At 35.7% G+C, this 10,933-nt stretch overlaps 1 non-coding gene across 1 annotated transcript; it reads left to right on the forward strand.

Annotated features, from left to right (window-relative positions):
• The first annotated feature begins 9,994 nt into the window (after window positions 1–9,994).
• Window positions 9,995–10,101, forward strand: LOC111886561 (small nucleolar RNA R71). Its single transcript, XR_002848491.2, has one exon. It is a non-coding gene; the product is annotated as a small nucleolar RNA R71 (small nucleolar RNA).
• The last annotated feature ends 832 nt before the right edge of the window (window positions 10,102–10,933 follow it).

The raw sequence follows: 10,933 nt of genomic DNA on the forward strand, positions 1-10,933 counted from the left end.
TGTGATTCAATCATTTTGGAGATCATAACATCAACAAATCATATATGATTGCAAACGCTCATTATAAGTAAGAATTCATCAGCAAATCATATATAATTGAACACAGTCATATGATTTATCACCTTCATGTATGTTTTTTGGATCTATCCTCTTTCAAGAATGTCTTTTTCCAAACGTTTTAGTAACATCTGCAAAAATCACATGTGATTAACATCAATCAATAACACTCTAAGCTTTATTATAATAACATTGTTTTATTGATTGTGATTTATATCTATATTTATACTTATTTATTATTGATTTGTAGGCAAATATGAATTTGATTACAACTATTGTACTATTCACAGAATAAAAGGAAAAAGCAATAGACAAAAAATGTATATTAAATCACATATGATTATGCTCCTAAACATGATTTATAAAAGTCAATCACATATAATTATAAACATATATAAATACATAAATCTTATATAATCAAATATGATTACCATGATTTATATTATAAAAAACATATTAAATTACATGTGATTTACATATATTAATTACAATATGTTCAATCACATCTGATTAAATATATATATATATATATATATATATATATATATATATATATATATATATATATATATATATATATATATATATTCATAATAATTTATTCTTTTTTTACAATTTGTCTTTCTAAAGGAAAAGGAAAAGGATCAAATGAATAAGAGACAACAGAAAGAAGGTCGAAGTTAAAACACGACAAAGATATAATTCAATCACATATGATTATAATTTGTATTTAATCATATATAATTTTCTGATCTTTACTCACATATGATTTTCTGATAATGTTTGTATTAGTAACATATGATAGAAATCATATGTGATTTACATTCAATTATGATTAACGAATTTTTATTTATAATGACTGTTCAATCTAGAATTCATTTAATTGATTTTTTATATCTAAGAAAATCCAAACAAAAGGGAAAAAAGGAAAAAAGGAAAAAAGGATAGTGTAACAAAAAGTAGAGAGAACAACAGAAGAAAAAAAAATGACAAATGTATTACTCAATCACATATGATTATAAACATAAACACATAAATCTTATATAATCAAATGTGATTACCATTATTTATATTACAAAAAAGATATTCAATCACATGTGATTTACATCATGACTTGTTTTAATCATATGTTTATAATCACATATTATTATAAACATGAACACGGTCATATGATTTATCACCTTCATGCATGTTTTTTGGATCTATCCTCTTTCTGGAATGTTTTTTTTCAGACATTTTAGTAACATCTGCAATTTCAAACCGACTTTATTTACACAATATTTTCTTTGAAAATATTTTCTTTTTGTTTCAATCATAAATGAGTATAAAAAGGATTACATGAATAACAGAACACTGAATCGAGAAATTAAACGTTAATATTAGTAAAATTGAGTGTTATTTTAATAGAAAACTTAGTTGAATTGTTCGACATCGAAACTAGGGCTTGATTTCAAAAAAAAACTTTTGAATAATGTCGATTTCTTGTATATTGATGAAACTAACAATAGGAAAACTCGAAAACCGAGTGATACTCATAAAAAAAACTTGATAATAATGAGAATCAAGTGATATTTACCTTTCGATGAAACTTTCGACGGCGGTTTCTCTGTTTTAGATGACATGTATCATTTTCGTTGAAAATATTTGAAAATGGTTGAAATTTTAGAGAGAAGCTAGGATTTTCTCTAAAGAGAAATGAGGGTTTTTGATTGCTTCGAGGATTCCGACGAAATATGTTTGGAACCAGCTTATATTCCTTTTTATGATTATACCCCCTAATTTTTAAAATGTGATATGTTTGGAAGCAATTAACTTATTTACAATTATGCCACCGATTAGATCTAGAAACAATCTTCGTAGAGATGGACAGCTCCAAAAATTTAATTGGATAACCCCTACAATATAACTTTTGTTCTCAAATATTCTCGCGGGAAAAATATTCTGGATTGAATGCTCCCCTACAATATATATATATATATATATATATATATATATATATATATATATATATATATATATATAGGCTTAGGTTATTATATTTAAACTAAGTATTTTGTTATTGTATGTATAATTGTGGGCCAATCATTTTACTTATTTTTGCAAAGTGAATAATACATATTATTAAATTAAATATAATTAAAATATACCATCTAATTTTATTCTAAGGGTATCTTAGTAAATTAACATAAATTTAAAAAAGGAAAATTGCATATTTTAAGGGAAAATAGATTCTATTAATTTTAAAAATCTGATTCTATGGATGATATTTCTCCTAATTTGAAAATTCTGACGGAATGTGTTTATAAATATACTGAAAAATAACAAATATGATTGAGTTATACAAGAATACACATTCTGACATAATATATATTTTGTTTTAATGAACTTTTTGAAGAATAACAAAATTTTGGTTACAAGTTAAAAAAAAGTTTCATTACATTCTTAGAAAAGAAAAAAAAATTATATAGTATTCTATGAGAATGTTACACTTATTAATAACAAAAAAACACAATATATAAATCATTCTACTAGAATATTGATGTGCACAAAAGTACCCACTAATTTTAATATTTATAACCTAACAAACTTAAACTAACTATGCACTTATAGGCAGTGTACCTAGTCAGATTACAGTATAGTTTGGGTAAGTCGGGTGTCGATCACAGGGAACGGTGTTACTAATTAATTTACTTACTATTAAATTAACCTAATTATTAACAAGTTTAAAAGGGGTTTTATCTGATTTTACAAGATCATGCGAGCTTTAATTCAAATTCAATAAGTAAAAACACACTCTTGTTTAGTTTGAATCCACTTCTTTCTTATGGCTAGCTAATGTTTATGGATAATCTAGTTGGTTTTAGTTATATTAGTAATTTAGTTCTAACTTTACCAATAATTAACTAATTCATGTCAAACCATGTATGTTCACACACAATTAAACACAGAACTAATTATGAATGTAAATACGCTATGTAAGATTTGTTATATAAACGCAATTATAGTCACAATACACGTTCTCTAGCACAGCTAAGCTTATTTACTCTAATTACTAACTAAGATTGGTCAATCCTACCTCTAACAATTCAATGTTCACTAAATCATTAGGTAAACAAGTTCATGCAGTTAATGGTCACTAAGCTACACAGAACATGCAATCAAGCAATTAGAGAAACAAACATAAGCATGCTAGGTAATACAAATCAAACACAAACAATTTTACCAACTAAATAAATCCATAAAAATTGAGCTATTCATAAGTTAGAAGCTTCATCTAGCTAAACAAGAGTAGCTAGATTCAGCTGCTCATCATAGCAACTAACAAAATAACACAAGTTGAATTGATTGGAAACATGTTCTTAATTAACTAAAATAAACTAAATTATGGACCTTCACTCTTTTTGATGTTGAAAGCCTCTTCCCAGAACTTTTCTCTCCTCAAAATCGTCTTCTGGAACTCCTCTTTCCAGCCAAAAATTTTCTCTATTCGTAATGGTCAAGGATTTATATAGTTGCTGATATCCATAAATTCACGTCGTGAATAATAAGATATTCACGTCGTGAATTGTAGATAACCGTGCCCATCAAGGATTCCTTCACTCGCGTACATATCTTCTAGAACCAATGATTCACGTCATGAATTCTTTAAGTCTCACGTCGTGAATAATATTTTTCCATATTTTCTTCATTTTAATCTTTTAATTCCCAAAGTTTCGTTCTTTAACGCTTTTAGTCCCTTTTCTTCAAAATGTCTTTTTTTTGGCTGTAAATAACATTTAAGCTCATAAGTACCATTATTCTAAAAAAAATTACCAACTTTTAATAAAAATGTACTTAAATATTGCCTAAAAATAAGTATAAATATGGCAATATCAAAATACCTCACACTTAGACATTGCTTTCCCTCAAGCAAATCTAAACTTAACCCTTGATTACTAACATCACATAGAACAATCCGACTCCAGCTCAGCCATTATGCCAAGACCTCAATGCTTGCATTTGTGTCTAAAATTTTCCTAAAGTACCCCCCCCCATATTTTAAATACTCACAATCTTCATAAACACTCGCCCACTTTTTCCGAACAATGCTCATTTTATGCAACCCTCCGAATCCATCCGCAGAAAACCTCCTTATCCTCAAGGTATTTTTAGTTGAGCAACCTAAGCATACATAATCTAGAATTACAATCTATGATACCACTATGGAGCTCTTTTGGAATTCTTCACTTCCTTGATAATTTGATCTTTGATTTCTTTGCATTCACCACCTTTGTTGTTTGATTTTTGGTATCTTCAACTTTTTAAATTTCTAGGAATTTTGATCTTTTGATCTTCATTTTATTTGCTCCAAAATTCTTCAAACTTTTCTTGCAATTCTCTCTTTTTTTCTTCTTTTTTTTTACATGTACCTCACTTTTTTCACTCAAAGCCTACATGCTTAAGCAGAGGCGTTCAACCTCAACCTTTATTGGTTAATGATAATAATTTTCCTGGATATATTTTAGGTTTAGGCTGCTAAACATATTGCATCCCTCAAACCAAGCGGGGTTATGTTTTTGTTCCATGATCTCACTAAAATAAGGGAGGCCACAAATGTACTATAACGTATATTGGCTCAACTAAACATATGAACTTTTATCGGATCATCCCATATAACACTAGCAACTACAGTTCAAATTATTATTACTAGATTCAATTATTAAAAATTTCAATTTTTAAATTTTCAATTTTACTATCAAATTCTATCATTATCTAGCAATTTACTTTTTCTACCCCTACCCCACACTTATTTCATACAATGCCCTCGTTGTATGCATAAAATAAATCAAAATTAAAGAAAAGGGAGAAAAAGGAACAGACTCCCCTGGGATAGTGGCGTGAACATCTCCAAAAGTGTGGAAAACGTGCATCTTGAATATGGACTCCAAAAATAGAAACTTGGATCTTGAACTCGCGAAATAAGGAGTATACCGGCACAACATGAAATCGAGCCTTCAATCGTCTTCAAATATGGTGTAAATCTCCAAAAGTAGAATGACCAATGTGGGAAAGCATACGCCACATTGTATGGTGATAAAAATGAGCCAAAATAATCTTGAATATATTGACAAGAAGAATAGCATCAACCCATAGAAGACTAAAATGTCAAGGGCCTTGAAAATGTAAAAATCTCATATTCACGATGTGAGTTTGAGACAATTCACGACGTGAAATCGTAACTAAGCGTATTCTGAGAACCTCCTGATAACTGACTCATGACGTGAATAATAAAAGTTCACGTCGTGAAAACCGGGCAGTCAGAAAAACATTGCCAATTCTTCTTCTAATGTCTTAATGTATTAAGACTCTTCTAAAGTCATCAGTTTATGACTCTTTCGCTGACTCTCCACTCTCTTGACTTACCCCACACTTATTTTGAAAATATGGGTCTCGACTCTCGGCGTTAAACACTCCCGGCTAAAAACGTACGCATTCATAACTCGCTATCCTCTCAAGGCGCTCCTAGCAATTTCTGAGAAAAAACCAACAACGAAGAATAAAAGTAACATAATATTCAAAGTAGTTCTTACAATCCCATAAAAACAAACTAAAAACAAACTAAAAACAAATCAAACAAAATAATAAATAACGATCAATCATCCTCCTCATCCTCATGTGCTCCACTGGTTCTAGCTCCATCACCTCCGCGTCCACCATACTCCGACCATCGTGGGCAAATCGGGTAATGATACCCTAAATGAGGCGGCTGCTCCACCCCAAGATGCCGGACAACATTCTCCATAGTGCCACCTATCCAATTCACACTCAATGATAACTGGTCAAAGTAACCAGCCATATCACTCCCAAAAGGCGCACCAACCATGGAAGCAGGTGGGTGTATCGGCTGTCGGCGGTCTCCCCTTCCTCTCACGTTCCTGCGCCTCGGTCTCGGCTCTGGCGCAGCTTGGTCAGCCGGCTGATCATCCTCATCATCACCCTCAACATCTGATGGTACTATGCCCCAATGCGACCCAAAATTTCTGACCACCCGCATAGTTTCCAAATATCCCATACCAAAGTCATGCTCGTCTACACACGTCATGGATCTAGTAATATCGGGAACAACCAAATGATAAGATCGGGCCAAACAGGTAACAAAATGCCCCCCACAAATGGGGCTCCCAGGGTGCAAACTCGCGGCAGACCCGGCCAGAAAACGGGCTAGAAAATACGGGATGTTGCAACAGACACCAAGCTGTAAGATACACCATAAGAAGAATAAGTTCTGCTTAGTCACTTTGGCGCCATGCCTCTTATGGTTGATGGAAAAGGTGATGAACCGGTGGAGTAAACGATGAATCGGGGACCGAATACTGCTCTCGGGAGATACTCCAGAATTAAACATTCCGGAGGCAATATTATGCCAAAGAGAATACCCCGTGACACCCTCCGCATAACCTCTAGCAGCCCCACTCAAAAACATGCCAAACTTGGGAGTCATAGCCTCCTGTCGATCATACAGTCCTACTCTCCAAGCAAACTCAACCAGGCTGCACTCCTGGTACTCACCCCCCAAACGAAATACCAACGCCTGTGGCCAGTGTAGATCTTGAACAGTTTCCTAAAATGTCACCGTTGCGAAAAACTCGACACAAAACTCCTTGTAGACCCGCTCATGTACCCGGAACAAATTCTGCCAACCAGAACAGGTAAACGAATACCCATCTCTGATAAATATCTTTGTCAAAAACGGGCCCACCCGGTCTACGAGCCCTACTTCCTTCAATCTTGTCCAATTGATTGTTGGAGCAACTATAATTTCCCTGTTGTAGAGCCACCCCAATCTGTTGTTCCAACGGGTCAGGACATCATGGGGCGTTGTTGCGGGAAATTTGTAAAACGGGTGCAAACCCGCAACCCCAGCTGGAACCTCTCTTCTTGGAGCCATTCCTGCAAAAACAAGGAAAAAACAGCCAAAACAAATATCCACAAATTATACATAAAGGAAACGAATTTTGTTCAGCCCCAGGATTCACGTCGTGAATCCTGTAAGATTCACGTCGTGAATTCGCAATCCTAGAAGGCAGAATCGTAACAATAGGGGGTAAATCCAGTCAAAATCCCAATGGGTTTTACTCCTATACTACTTCCAAACACTTAGCATGAACATTCAAAGTTTATTACGAACTGTAAAGAATTAATTTCGTCATTTCACTCAATTAACAAACCCTAACCCTAAGTTCATCTACTAGAGCAAAAAATTAAACTTAATAACCAATAATTATTACCTTTGTTGGAAGTATTACGTAAGCACAAGGATGATTAGTAGAGTTATCGGCTAAAATCGCAGCAATGGGGACCAAGGGGGGACCAATTTCTGCTTCCACTTCGTGAACAATAAACAATTGAAGGGTTTACTGGTTTCTAGGGATTTATTCTGTGGTCCCGTACTTTTGAAAATTCACGTCGTGAGTTCTTAAGGATTCACGTCGTGAATAGTGTCTGGGCTTAAGTTTGGGCCATGTACTCACTGACTGATCTTGGGCTTGCTAGTCTAATGGGTTAAGCCATATCATGGATTATGTGTCCAGTTCATTCACAATTCACGTCGTGAGTTCTTAAGAACTCACGTCGTGAATAAAGTCTGGAAGAAAAATCAATTTTGACTTTAAACTAAGTTCTCAATTATTACTACTTCCATTTTAAGGTCCCTACATTCAGTGCTTAATTATGTTCTAATAGAGTTGGATGACATGATCTAAGTTTCTAAAACTAAAATGCAAAAAGAAAAAGAAAAAAAAATTGCAAACCAAACTCGGGTTGCCTCTCGAGAAGCGCTTCTTTTTCTTGGAGTCTTGAGCTGGACTCCGTGCCTCCTACGTTGAGTCCTCGGAAGAATCCACCATTAGGATCTTTTGTTCCTTGAATCGCCTCTTGTAAGCTTGAACTCGCCTTTTGTAAGCCTTCTTTGAATTCTCTTTTTTAACTTTCACCTCTTCTTCAAGCTTGCGTTTGGTCCCTTTAGTTTCTTCCTTGCACTTCATCGCATCCTCCTCCTCTTTCACCACCAGCTTTGTCACTCTTGAAGTGACCTCCTCTTCATCACTTGTCGTCTCCTCCTCCTCTTTGCTCACCCAAGAAGGTGGACTCTTGTAAGCTATGACTTCAACCAAAAATGGAACAGATGCTCTAGGTTTTGTTCTTTTGACTTGATGAACTGCCTTGATCTCTTCTTCCATAAGCTTTTCCAGTTCTTCAAGTTCATTATCTTCATTGATTGTGAACACCTCTTCTTGAACATGTTCCTTTGGGAAGCCATCTTCTATCCCAAAAACTTCTTTTTCATCTCCAACTCTCAAGGTGAACTTAGACTCGCGGATATCAACCAAAGCTCCAGAAGTGTTAAGCAATGGACGGCCAAGGATAATTGGAACATCGGGATCTTCCTTCAAATCCATTACTACAAAATCTATTGGAAAAACAAATTTTCCAATTTTCACCAAAATATCCTCCACTATGCCCCGGGGTTGTGTCACTAAACGGTTCGCCATGTGAATCGTCATTTTTGTAGCCTTCATCTTCTGAATTTCCAATTTTTTATAAATTTTCTTTTCATGAGAGTGACCTTTCAAAGAGACTTTTTGCGATAATTCCCTTCTTAAAGGGATGGCTCACTCATGAAAAAGGCATCAAATTAATGCTAGCCCCAGAATCGGCTAAAGCATTAACCTTCAATTTATTACCAAACTCACACGGTAGAGTGAGGCGTCCAGGGTCCCCCATCTTCTCTGGTATCTCTCCCAACACAGCTTTTGAGCTTTGTTCACTTAGAACCACCTTACACTGCTTCTTTAATTGCTTGCGAGTGTCTATCAAATCTTGCAGTAATTTTTGATGCTCAGGAGTTTTGGATAAGGACTCGACAAAGGGAGTATTACTCGGGATCCCCTTCACATGCTTGACAAACTCTCTACGCACTCTCTCCAGTGGACTGAGGGTAGCTTGGGAAGGAAAAGGCAAAGGCGGCTGATAAACCGAACCAACTGCAGAATTTTTCTGTTCATGACAGGCCCACGTCGTGAACATATAATGTTCACGTCGTGAATTCTGGAACTCAGCAGCTTCATTATTTTCGAGCTTGGTCTTCTTCATCTTTGGATCAGGCTGCTGTGGTTCTTCTTCCAATGCCTCCAGGAACTCAAAGATGGCTTCTTCTTCGGTGTCTATGGCCATTACATGAGATTGGGTCTTCGTTTCGGTATTTTTCGGGGATAACTTCTCATGAACTAAAGTGGCTAGTTGACCAACTTGAACTTCAAGGTTATGGATGGAGGCTTGCTGATTCTTAATTAAAGTTTGATGTTCATTAATAGAAGAATCAGTGGCATCGTGTCTCTTTTCCGAAGCTTCCATAAACTTCATCAACATAGTCTCTAGATCGGGTTTCTTCTCGGCTGGTGGCTGCTCCTTTTGATAAAAGCCTCGACCTGTCTGCCTATACTTCTCTTCTTTTTGCTTCTTATACTCTTCATATGGCAGCCACTCCTTCTTCGGTTTCCTCCAGTCCTCATCAAACTTATCCCCACTTGAGTAGCACACTTGAGCTTTTCTGTTCCCAAACTCATCTAAATTGCAGTCCTTGGTCAAGTGTGGACCACTACATCTCTCACAACCCACTCTTATGGCATGTATTGAATGGTCCATTTGTGTTATCCTTCGATCCAAATTATTCAGCATAGCCATCACAGCTGCTATTTCTTCAGTTTGGACCCCTCCACTGCTTTTGATTCCATCTTGCATAGGGTTGTGGTATTCGCAAGAGTGCTTCACGAATTCTTCAATCAGCTCCTTAACCTCCCTTGGATTTTTCTTTGTTAAAGGTCCTTGATAATCAAGGAGTTGTCTCGTCATAACGTTGACCCCATCATAGAAGATCGACATCTCTTGTTGCACATTTAGATCATGCTGAGGGCAATTTCTGAGCAAGCCCTTGTACCGCTCCCATGCTTCATATAATGACTCCCCCGGCTGTTGCTCAAAGTTGGCTATTGCCTTCTTGAGTTTGGCTATCTTGGATGGTGGGCAAAACTGGTCCAGGAATTGCTCACGCATTTGAGCCCAAGTGGTAATTGTACCCGGTGGAAGTGACTTTAACCACTCCTTAGCAGCTCCTTTGAAAGTGATGGGAAGCATCCTAAGCAAGACGGTGTTTCTGTTGAAATTTGGGACATTGAAGTAATCCGCAATGTCTTTGACTTCATCGAGATGCTTAAAAGCATCCTCATGATCTTTCCCAAAAAATGGGATATCCTTTAGTGCAGTCAAGATGTGCCCCTTCAACTCGAATGTGGCAGTGGCAGGTATTGCGGGTTGGACTAAACCGGGACCCATATCTTCTCGGATCCGCTTCTTGTAAGCTCCCATGGACATTTCTTCAATTGTTTCCATCTCGTTCCTTGGCTCGTTCTCGGGTTCGCTCGTGTGTTCTTCAAATTCCGGCTCGGTATCGTATTCGGACTCGGTTTGGATGGGTGTTTGATCCAAGTGCTCAAAATTGCTCTTGTGCCTCGCGGATGAACTTGACTCTCCTGTCTTCTTTCCTGACTTTCTTGACAAAAATGACTTTAATTCTTGTAAGGGTGTCTTTTTCTTGTGAATTGCAGACTCGGGATCTTCAAGTGGTGACACCAAGGGTGTGTTTGAGCCTCGGGTCATGAACTCCTACAACTTGCTAAACTAAAAAAACGTAAAACTGAACTAAAATAAGAAAATACTAAAAACTGAAATCACAGCTTTCACGTCGTAAGCTTATTAAAACTCACGTCGTGAATTCTGTGATAGAAAACAAAATAATATGCTAACCAACTAAGCTAAAATAACAAATAAATAACTAATT

The sequence above is a fragment of the Lactuca sativa genome, chromosome 4 (genome assembly GCF_002870075.4).
Source record: "Lactuca sativa cultivar Salinas chromosome 4, Lsat_Salinas_v11, whole genome shotgun sequence".
Taxonomy (NCBI): Eukaryota; Viridiplantae; Streptophyta; class Magnoliopsida; order Asterales; family Asteraceae; genus Lactuca; species Lactuca sativa.